The 12,260-nt window shown below is 37.0% G+C and overlaps 1 long non-coding RNA gene across 1 annotated transcript; it reads left to right on the top strand.

Moving 5' to 3' along the window:
* Positions 1–8: 8 nt before the first annotated feature.
* Positions 9–11,258, top strand: LOC104859292. The gene is made up of 4 exons (XR_779340.3): positions 9–129; positions 2,810–2,900; positions 9,970–10,610; positions 10,790–11,258. It is a non-coding gene; the product is annotated as an uncharacterized LOC104859292 (long non-coding RNA).
* Positions 11,259–12,260: the final 1,002 nt, after the last annotated feature.

Genomic DNA, 12,260 nt, shown 5'->3' with positions numbered 1-12,260 from the left:
CCTGAGCGGCCACCTCCCGCCCGCGGTCCCGTCCGGCCCGGCGCTGACGCTCCTCACCGCCTTTCACCACCTTGTCTTGGAACAGTGCAAGGGACGTGGTAGGCTTGAATCTTTTCCAAGAGATTCGAAGTAGGTAAAAATGAAAACCTGCCTCAGTGCAGGCTTTAGGGTGTCTTCATCCTACCCCTCAGGCCGAACTCAGTCTCTCCTCCTCCTCCCACTTTCCCTCACCCCTTTTCTCTCCCTACAGTTTTTTTCTTAATTATTAAAAATTCCACCACCATCTGAATGGTAAGGTAGCAGTTTGTCATTACTACATCAAAAGTCTTCAGTGTGTAGGGCAGGATCATTAAAATTAGTATAACACCTTAAAAATAGGGAACGTGTTGACCGAGGAAGAATATATAGACCTGATGTTTAGTTTGGATTTCTTGGAGGGGACTTTCTACTGCGGGTGATTTCTTGTCACGGAGATCTTGGTGTTTATTCCTTGAGTGTTGTTTTTTTCTTCTCTACTTTTTGGGGGGCGGTGATGTATTCAACATGGAGAAAGTTGAGGGTTTTTTATCTTCAATTTAAGATCATTTAGGTTCACAAGAACTTGCAAGGAATACAGACTTTCCAGGAATGACAATCTCTTACAAAACTGCAGTATTGTGTGAGAACCAGGATTAAAAACTGTCTTAGGTTCTTCCGGTTGCATTTGTGTTAATGTTTTATTCTATTCACATTTTTCTTGTGTACATGTATCGCCACCATAGCTTTCATCATTGTAAGGATCTCTTGTGTGGCCCTTTGTAGCCACACTCACCCCCTGCTGTCCCTTACCGTGGGCGATCACTACTTGAGCCATCAGAAATTACCCACTGCTAAGAAATGTTATTTTGGAGTTGACAGTCTTCTGTACTTGTTTCATATGGAAGTACTTCACACAAGATGTTTCATACACAGACTAATTCAGGGCATTTTACATTTTCTAAAGTTTTTTTTTTTCCCCCTCTCAATTTCTGCTCAGTGTCTGTTGTGAATCGGCACTTGTGTACAAAGATTTACTTTCTGGACTATATGCAAACTAAATCATTTTTTTAAATGGGAGAATGTTGTTTTAGAAATTCACTGATATTGAAATACACATAAAAAGATACAGAGTATCATTTTTTAATACAATATAGAATATATTATGGAACTCCCTCCCTCTCTCAGACTGTCCCCACCTTCCTCTGTCCCTCCCTTCAAATAGGGTCTTGGTGTGTTTCCCAGCTTGGCCTTCTTGGGCTCAACAGATCCCCTTGCCTCATTCTCCCGAATAGCTGGGATTTAATAAGACCCACTGCACTCTACTTACATTATATGGCATTTAATCCAGCTGTAGGCTCAATGATCACCAAAGAATAAGTAGTTCAGATGACCTGCACTTATGGCTTGCCTCATGAAGAAATGTAGTACAGAGACTATATATCAGTGTTTTGAAATTATAACTTTTCCTGATGACATACTAAGAAGACTTTTTTCCCAAGGAATTTATTTTGAACATATTTTGTATCAAGTAATTTAAGAATCCCTGTAGTTGCTTTAGAGACTGATCATGCATACCCCAATATATTTATTCTTTAAATAATTACCTATAAGCATTGTTATGAAATCTTTAGTAAATAAACTCAACTATTTGAATTACTCTTAAAAACCATCACACATTTTAAAATGCTTTTAAATGAGTCACTACTTGTGTGTATCAGTTATATAGTACAATCACTTTTTTTCCAATGAGTTACCTTCCTTTTGGTAGTGACTTTGTGCATTTTATTCTGACTTCAACGTATTGTTTTATGTATCTGGGACGATTTTCTTTCCTCTCAGTACACAGTAAGCATGTAGTATGAAGGATACAGGGTAATGTGAAAAATATTTTCCATATAGGCATCCTGATCAAACAGTAATTCTCTAAGAATTTTAAATCATTGTATATGAAAGATATTAAAGGCAAAGATTATCAATGGACTTTTATTTCACTTTAAATCTCATGTTTCTCGTTGAATTCTTGAGGTACTGAGAGAAGTTGGCTTACTTAATGTATCCAGAGTAAAGTATAGCAAGATCTCTTCAGAGTGTTTGGAAAAGAATAAATTTGATTTCTGATCAAAATTGTAATAACAGAGAACTGTGTACTGTGTCTACAACCTTGAGATTCTTTTCTCATTGAGGTTTATTCCTAAATAGAACACATATGCAAAACAAGAACACATATGAGAACATTAAAAAGTTTAATGTGTTATAAAATCTATTTACCCTTAAACCCTGTTTGAAACATTACATCTTGCAGCTATTTAAAAATGAATTTTGGTACTTCCTCTCTGAATAATCAACAACACATGACTGTAATAGTAAAGATAATACATCGTTACTTTTACCAATTATAAAATGTCAGCAGTTGGAGGCAGTTGGTTATAAAATAAAAGAAACATGTTTTGTGGCATAGTGGAATACCAGGCCACTCTTAAGTCTGTTAGGAGGTCTGCTGATGTAGGCTAATAAAAGTGCCAAGAAAATTATTTTTAAACTGTTTAGCTACATAAACGTCTGAACCAGCTGTTTAGCTGAGAGTAAACTTCTATATATTACAAATAACCTATAGTACAAATATGGTAAGTTAGTACTTATGTACATATTCAGAAGAGTGAAGAATAAAGTTTACATAACACTTAAATATGCATCTGTATGAAGCTGTTTTGCTAAGAGGCAATTAAATGGCTTCAAGATTTAAGAAAATAATATACGGTATATGATTTTTAATTACTTGTGTCTGGAGCAGGGTGAAGATCTTCAGGTTATTTAGTACCTCAGTATTCCACAGGAAGGAAAAGCTCCTATTGGCCTTCATAATGTACTTAAAATATACCTTAGTAAGTACCATGATTCTCTGACAGAAACCTGCTGTTCTAAAGGCTGTTGAAACAAAAAATTAGCAGTGATATCATATTTTCACATATTGTTTTTATAGAGCAGACAATATAGATGTTGAGTACGTTATGTGAATTATTTGTTGATGGGTTTGGTGATGATTGAACCCAGGTCCCTTGCACATGGGAGGTAAATGCTCTTCCTGAGCCACTCTGCTAGTCCTGAATTTACAGGTAGATAGTCCATATTGGGGCCTTTGGTGGAGACCCTGGTGATATTAGCTTCTCACTAGAGGGCTTGTTTAACTAGATACTGCTGGTATTTATGGACTCTAAATTTCATGCACTCGCTCACTTTGGACTGCGGATTCCTAATGGACAGGCAGGTAGGGAAAAAAAATTTTTTTCTCCCCTTCAGTGCTGGAGATTGAACTCAAGGCCTTGAGCAAACTGGGTAGACCCCATTGTGTTACATCCCTAGTCCCTGAAATTTCTTTTTATATGTTACGTATGGTGTTTTCTCTTTCTCCCTTTTTCTCTTTTTCCCGCCTTCCTTCCATCTTTTTATTTTATTTTTGGTACCAAGGATTGAACACAGGACCTTGCACTTGTGAGGCAGGCACAGCACCACTGAGCTAAATCTCCTGCCCCCCTTCCATTGTTTTTTAACGCAGTTCTTCTTGCACACATGTCTCTATTTTTCGGACAAACCTACAATTAGAGTAACAGTCTCCATGCCTAATCTGTGTAAGTGGTAAGAACATATCCTTTTAGAGATAGAGAAACACCTGGGGACTGATAATTATGAAGTACTAAGAAGCAATTCAAGAACTAGACATTTGGGGCAATATTTTTGAGAATTTTCTTCAGTTAAAGACCCTTATTAAAACACATTCATTGAATAAGATTATTCCAACAAAGGTGTTTCAGACCAACACTTAATTTTGTTCATTGTAACTTTGGAGCTTTTTAAATTTTCAAAACTTTCATGTGCTACTGTGTGAATTAAGGAAAATAAGGTAATTGTGATAGAACAGAAGCATTGACACGGAAGCCCAACTTTAGTACTGGTTCTAGGAGTAGAAAGACAGGAACTAGGAGTCATTTCACTGGCTTTGTATGAGCCAGATGCAATAGAAAAATGGAGAAAGTATATAAAAAAGAAAATTCCTGTGAACATATGGACTAATGAAATGCCGTTTTGGAGGGTAAAATACTCTGCTTCCAAATTATAAACTAAAATTTCCTAAAATTGGGAGATACATTATAGATCAGCTAAATATTATAGGCAACAAACAGTTAAATAATTATAACCGCGTATAGTCGACTCTTCAAATTGTTAACAGTTTAAAGTTTTGGGGTTTAATTGAAAATGTATAATCCACTAGGAATAACCCAGTAAAGATTGATTTCCCAGTTATACTGTATTTCAAAAAACAATAAACAGTTGCCTTCACATAAGTATATCAAATGAGGGTTAAAAGCAATACCAGAAAAAATGAGGTATAATTATGATTAAAAAAAATTATTCTAAAAATATTTTGTATTTCTGGTCTCGAGTACATTTATTAAACTTTATCTTAAATTTAGCTTTTATCTTTAGAATATTGACCTCAATTAAAATGGTGCATATATTTTAAAAAAAAATCACAATACTCAGCGACAATGACAGCACAACAACTCAGTTGAAAAACGGAGTTAGACATTTCTCCCAGGAAGGTCTTTGAATGTCTAATATACACAGGAAGAGATGCTCAGCATCAGGGAAATGAAAATCAAAACCACAATGAGATGCCGCTTCATATCCATGAGGATGGCTATGTTTAAAAATGAAAGCAGCAGTTTAGCGTGTAGAAAAACTGGATCCTTTGTATATTGCTGGTCTAAAAATCATACAGCCATTGTAGAAAATGTTTTGGTAGTTCTCAATGATGGTTACACAACAATGTGAATTTTCCTAATGCCACTGAATTAAAACATGTTAAAGTGGCAGTTTTTAATATTTACCATAGTAAAACGACAATAATAAAGTAATAAAGCTACTACAAAGAGACCAATAATTTTTTTTTTCTGGAAGTGGGGATTGAACCCAGGAGCCCTTTTCACTGAGCTAAATCTCAGCCCTTTTTATTTTTTATTTTGAGATAGGGTCTGGCTGAATGGATAAATTGCCCAGACTGGGCTCAAACTTGCAGCCCTCTTGCCTCAGCCTCCCATACTGCTGGGACTACGGGACTATGCTACCGTGCTTGGCTTCCTGTGTCAACATTTGGTGGTTATCCTAGTACTTTATTCTATGTTTTACACTTTTTGTTGTGAGATTTCAAAAGTTATCAGTGAAAAATACAAATACATAATAGAAACATCTACAACATTGGTTTAATCTCACGTGAGCTATGATCCCAGAGGGAGCAGGAGCCCTGTCCCACCCATAGCTCACTAGCTTGAAGGGACTTCACACTTGGCAACTGTGGCCTTATAGAGACTATCTAATCTACCCTCCTAAATCATAAAAAATGACAACTAAATGAGACTAAGAACTCTGAAGAACACAAGTCATATTAAGTAAGATAAACATTGTTTCCTTTATGTTATTTGGTGGCACTGTTTATCTCATTTTGGTCTAATCTTAGGTGTTATTGTAAATTTTAATTCCATTTTAAATGTTCCTGGCTATAACATGATAAAAGAATATTGGTAATATTTATTTTTATGTATCACCATGTTTTTAAAGACAATGGTTGTTTTTTCTTTACAAATAATGAGTTTTTAATAAAACTTGTATAGATTAAGTTTAGAAAGTCGAGGGCCACTTTGTTCCCATTTGAATTGTCATAATTTCTTGTAACCTTAGACTCTACACAGCATCAGTAAAGCAGAAATAGTTGACCATTTTACAAACTTTATAGTAATCAAAGTCAATAGTTAAAATATACAGTAAAATAAACAAAATTAAGTATTTTTGATACCCTTTTCCACCCCCTCAATTTTGACTGCGTATTATTTAAAGATTATCAATAGATTGTCTGAATTCTAAGCTTGTTTTACCATTTACTATTTGTGTGACAATTTACTTACCCTTTCTGACTTAGTTTATTCATCTCTAAAGTAGACAATGCATACTTCATAGATTGGTGAATTAATAGAGAAGACAAGTGAATTAATACAGGAAGTCTTTAAACAGTGCTTGCATATGATAAATTATGGGAGACCAGGTGGGAAGACTGAAGCCTAATGGGCCTTCTCGGTGAGCACTTAGGAGAAAGAGGGCGTGCAAGTGTGCTAACACCTGAGGGTAAGTTGTTTACCCGGAGAAGTAACATGGAGAAAACAGATGAATCCTGTGGAACTCTTAATTGCTTTTGAATAAACTTGAGGTGCACCAATCACTTGGGGCTCTATGTCAAGTGAGGCCCTGACCCCCAGATTTTAACCTGTTTCTGTGTCTCTTTTTCATCCTTGTCATCCCCTAGTCAGGTTTGAGCTTGTAGGCTTTGTAAATATATTACTTTTACTATTGTTGTGATATATCTCATATATTCAATCCTAGGATGAATATTATGCATGCGATCTAGTGATACATTATACATACCTTCTTAACCTCAAGAAATTTATTTGGCAATAATCTTCATGTAGCCTTCTTATGAGTGTGGGTAACTAGCCAAATGGCCTTCCTAGCTCCCTTGGCTCTGAGATAGATCTTGATAAGATTTCTGGAATAAATTTTAAGTTCATTTAGAAGGAGAGAAGATCAAATGGTAGACTTCATTGAGAAGAGAGACCAGAACAGAGCTTTAAAGACAGGCTTTGCAAAGGCTGGTGGGAAAACCTACCTGCCCCCTTTTCTACTGGCTAGAGGCTAGGCATTTTACCATAAACTCTCTATATTTTTTCTGTCTGGTCCTCCTTATAACCCTGTCAGGCCACATAGCTATTTAGTTGCTGAATTAGTGATTCAAACTTCTCCAACTCCAGAGGTTTTTGTTTTCATGCTGTGTTGCTTTTTTGATAATCATAGCTTGTATGATTTTGCGTCTCGATCCATTCAGTTTTAGTGGCTATTTTTTGTGTTTACTGATTTTTATCCTTAGTTTTCTTGTCTGCATATATACACTGAATTGCTTTCTTTTTAATTTAAAAATTTGCCAATTTCTGTTTTTCAAAACTTAACTCGGGTGTAATATCTTTGCTGAGCCCTGCTCTTCTCAACGTGGTCCCAACAATTCGACAGACTGCTGCTTTGGCTCTGGGGAGATGACCAATGACGGCGGCAACTTGGCAGAAGCAGCTGTGAAGTGACATTCTTCCACGTTGTTTATTCATTGGCAATGTTTTGGGGCCTTTGAGCAGCCTTTGTCTATCATTAATGTAAATAGATAATCGATTTAAACATTTTTGGGGAATTGTATACTAAGTCGTATTTTTGTGTATGGGAATTTTACAGAAAGCTGCAGGTTCTGTCTGAGGGAAGACTGCAGGGCCCTAGGCAAACAGTCGCTTTCAGCAATCCTTGCATGCAGGTGGACTTCAGTGCCATACTGAGAAACAGCCTTGAAGCAAGGGGGTAGAGGGAGAGCATATGCTTAATGGAAGGTGTGATAAAGCAGTTTCTACTGAGGAAACAAGCATGAGTACTCTTTTAGGCACCCTATAGAATGCTGTTCTCCATCTCTATACAGTGCCACTGTTTGGTTAAGGCTCCTGTAGGCAGGGTCACGGACTGCTGATTCTACTCATTTTATCATAACATCCTAACTCCTCAGGAAGTTGAAGTATGAGACTCACAGACTCAAGGCCACCACAGGTAGCTTTATGACTCTGTCTCAAAATAAAAAATAACAAAGCGGGGGATGTAGCTCAGTATAGTAGAGCGCTTGCCCAGCATGGGTAGGACCCTCATTTCAAACCTAAGGCCTGTAAAACACAAACATACACAAAAAACAACTTGCAAACAAATAGAGCAGCATCGTTCACATTAGTCAAAAAGTGGAAACAACCCAAATCCATTAGAAGATGAGTGAATGAAATGTATATCTGTAAAAGAAACTGTTACGCACTCCTAAAAAGGAGAAATGTACTACAAGATGCTACAACACGGGTGACTTAAACAATCAGCCAAGTGAAAGGCCCAGATGCCACATGTTCTAAGATACTGTTTAGATGGAATATGTAGAATATGGAAATTCATAGAGACAGGTGGATTGGTGATGCCAGGAGCTAGGGGGAAGAAGCAGAATAAGGAGGAGGGACTGCTTAATCCATGAGCCATTTCTTGGTGGGGTGATGAAAATATACTGAAAGTAGATAGAGGGGATAGTTGTACACTGTGAATGCATTAAATCCCACTGTGTGCTTTAAAGCAGTAAATTTTTATGATTTTATGTATTTTGCCAGAATTAGAGAAATAGATCCTGAATGCGTAAAATTTTAGTAATGCCTTTACTGGGGATTGAACTTGGGACCTTAACGCTTGCCAGGCTGGCATGGCACCACTGAGCTACATCCCCAGCCCCCAAATTTCATTTTTGTTGTGGATTTTTAAAAAATAAAATACTGTTACACATTCTTCTTCCTGGATCCTTAGCTTTTTCCTTTGAGAGAAGAGTCTGTCTTTTTGGGTCCCACATAGAAGTTTTCTAAGTATGAACATATGTCCGGTAGTTATAAAGAAACAAAACATACTAGGCAGAAAAGTGAGGAGGCAGCGAGAATGCAAAGCATTACTCACGAGCTTCTGTCCCCTTCACTGACAGTCTGTAAGTCATTTCTCACAGGAAGTTTAATGTCCTCTTTATGAGGTGCAAAGTCCTGTAGTTTTACTTTTTTTTTAAGGCAATTAAAAAAATGGTGATGAATAGGAGAGAGGAATGTTAGAGATTCAGGGAAAGTAAAAAGTAGGGGAAAAAGAACTAGAAAGTGAATTAGTAGGCACTGTAGTCAGTGACTATTGAAACCTGTGAAGTGTAAATTTGACAATTCTGCAGAATAAAATGTCAAATTAGCTTGAGATATTGACAATAAATGGATTTTCATTTTTATAAAATTATAAGAAAAGAATCTACGGAAAGCTACTTGAAAAGTTTACCCTAATTTTTACAATAAATGAGTAGAAATTGGGTTACTGACATAATTTAAGAAACTAAAGAAAACATCACATGAGAATATCAGTGCTAATATAACATATTATATTAGCAACATAGCTCAATTTTTTAGATGTGTTAAAATATACCTGTTTTCTCTTATAATTTTTGTTATATCTCTATTTTTTAAGTAGTAGGCTTTCAAAGCAGGTGCTATAGTTAGTTACCTAGTCACTTTTTAGTAGTCACTGCAAAGAAATAGAAACAGGATGTAAAGTAGGAGAGTAATTGGATTTTATTAATGAAAGAGTTATGAGACTATTACTGTGTCATTTTAATCATAAAAAGTTTTATAACCACATTATTTGTATAATGTTTATAGCATCAGGAAAAGAAAGTTTTTCATTTCTTAATGAAAAAATGTTTATAGGAAATATTATAAATAAGCAGTTTTTAAAATTCACAGAATGGTAATTTGTTTTTCTTTTTAAAAAAACCCCATTTCTTGTGGATAAAAAGAACTTGTATCCCACTGTTTAGCTTATTTGCCAGAAAAATTTTAAAGACACCTGATGAATTTTTTGCCTTTATGTTTACGTGATGATTGGCAAGTCCACCTTGGAAATGGTTATTTTGGGATAACTTGGGACACCAGAAAAATTAGCTACACATGGTAACAATCTGTGAATTCCCATGGGTCAAACTGTACCACCTTTCAGTGTAATACAGACATGTACAGTCTCAGTAATTCTTGTATGGAAAGTACAATGTTTATCTTTTATTCTGTAGAATTTTTAAATGAGCATTTCAGGGTAAAACATTTGAGTTGTAACTTAAAACTGACCTTGTTTTCAGTTTACGGAACAGAAGGGATGCGTGACTATAAAATAATCAAAATTACTTTGCATGGTGTTTTGCAATTTTTATATTAAAAAACAATTGAGCTTTATTTACATTAAGGTCATTTTAATGTTCCTTTTGTTCCACTTTAGATTTCGTGTGAGTGAACGCTTCCTCTCCGTTCGGCCTCCCTGACCTGGGTAATTTCTCTGAGAAAGCAGAAAGCAGCTCTTACAGTCTCCCCAGCGACTCAGGCGGCGGGAGGCACTGGTGCTGTGCTCCGGATACTTTGACCCCGGAGTCAAGGAGTCACCCTGGGCACTCAGATGTATTTCAGATGTAATGCAAGTGAGGGAGCCAAATTTATTAAGTAAATCCAGTTTTTAAATTTAGTAAACTGTAGAAGGGGCTTTAGGATGTTTTGTTTGGATCACATGTTCACAACATACCTGTACATTTCAGTCTATCTGAGCAGAAGGGACATTTACAGAGGGAGAAAAAGGGTGCAGCAGGGCATGGGGAGTGGGATCGCGTCTCAAAGACCTTGGTACGTTTGTTCAGTTACAAAGATTGTTGTGGTCTGTGCCCTCACTCATGATGGATTCCAGGGCAGCCAGGAGCCACCCCGCAGGCCGGAGTGACGACACGGACGTCACTGGAGAAAGTGTGTGTTCCACTCCCATTGGGCTGGAAGGAGGCGGAGCAGAGGAGCCTTCTCCTAAGAACCGGGATCTCAGGGAGGTCATCCAGGTGGGACCGAGGCCTCTTGCAGAAAGGCTGCGCTGACACCCAAGTAAGGAGAAATGCGCAGGGAACGGAATCGCTCCACCACTTTATTGCTGTGATCAGTAACATGGGGAGAAATGGGAATTTTTTGACAAAACAAACATGTAAGAACAATTAGCCTTAATAGCAACAACTAACTGTAGTTTAAAACACTAATAAAATATTCTTTTCCATCTACTATTATAGATGGGGGAGAAAGGCAACAGAACCAAGTGTTTGAGAGCACTGTGAAGGTAGACAGCATCTCAGCGAGTCTCTCAGTAAGTCACACCTAGCTGCGGTGTGACCTTGGACGTGGCTGGGAAACTTTCTGAATCTTGACTTCTTCATCTGCAAGAGGTCACTAATGGTAATTACTCTAGAGATGTGAGGATGATGAGGTAATACATGTAAGCCCTCAGACCGGTGGTTGGCATATGGTAAGCACTTAGCAAATGGAAGATATTAGTATGAGTACTGGATCTCAAAGAGGACATGGCAGCGTGACATTTAGCCAGGTGTGGGAGCGCATACCTGTAAAACTCAGCTACTTGGGAGGCCCAAAGTCACTGAAGCAAGAGGATGGTTTGATGCCAGCTTGGCTAGGCATGGTGAATGCCTGTAATGCCAGCTGTGTCTGAGGGAGGCCAGCCTGGGCTACACAGTGAGTTCAAGGCCAGCCTGAATCAGAGTGAGACTCTGTCTCAAAGAAACTTTAAAAGAAAAGCAAGACCCATTCCAAGATAAGTTTATGGTATTGGAGGAGGAACTACAGATTGCATAAACACATGAAAGGCAGTTTCCCAAAATGAAACAATGAAAGAGCTCATGCTTTACCTAAAAAGCCTGCTTTGGAAATTCATCTTAAAGAATCTTACTGAATGAAAACGCTATATTCATGAAAAGGTTATTGCAACACTACGTGTAAGAGCAAAATTCCTCAGATATTTGGCAGAAATTTAGTGGTTAAATTATTGTAATCTACTTAATGGAATTTCATGTGACAAAGTAAGAGAGTAGTTAGGATCCCTCCCTGATAATATGAAAGTAATGTGGAAAATGATAAAACTGTACTTTACAGTTATGATGTAAAATGTGTTTTATTTGGTGGTAGAATTAAGGATATTTTTTCACTTCCCTATTTATCTACGTATCTATTATGCGTTGAGCAATAAATATATACCTGTCTCTGTCCTCTGTGCTTCACACATATTATTTTCCCCCCAGTACTGGAAATCGAACCCAGGACCTTGTGCTTGTGAGGCAGATGTGGTACCACTGAACTAAATCCCCAACCCCCAACCTTGTCTCATTTTGAGTACAGCTGCTCTTTGGTAGATGGTATTCTTGTTAAGTGAAGAAAGAAAGTAACTTAGAGAAAATGCCTGAAGTTATGTGATTTAGATAAGAATTCAGGTCTAAATTTATCTGACTCTCAAGCCCATGTTAACTAGTATCACATACAGTTCTACTAAATAATTTCAGAAAAAGTATTGAACAGAAATGGAGAGATTCTCCCACAATTGTGTTTAATTTGGTTGTTAAAGCAGTGACATTGTTGGAGACAATAGAAGTAAAACTGTGGAAAACCAGATTGAGAAAGAAAACTATTGTGCTTAGAAAGATTGTGAATTTATATATTAAATTTTCTTTAATAGGTAGGATTTGGTGTTCCAGA

The sequence above is a fragment of the Fukomys damarensis genome, unplaced genomic scaffold, assembly GCF_012274545.1.
Source record: "Fukomys damarensis isolate Sample0158 unplaced genomic scaffold, DMR_v1.0_HiC HiC_scaffold_37, whole genome shotgun sequence".
In the NCBI taxonomy this organism is placed as follows: domain Eukaryota; kingdom Metazoa; phylum Chordata; class Mammalia; order Rodentia; family Bathyergidae; genus Fukomys; species Fukomys damarensis.
The sequence above is the reverse complement of the archived record's forward strand: the minus strand, read 5'-3'. Positions and strand labels throughout refer to the sequence as shown.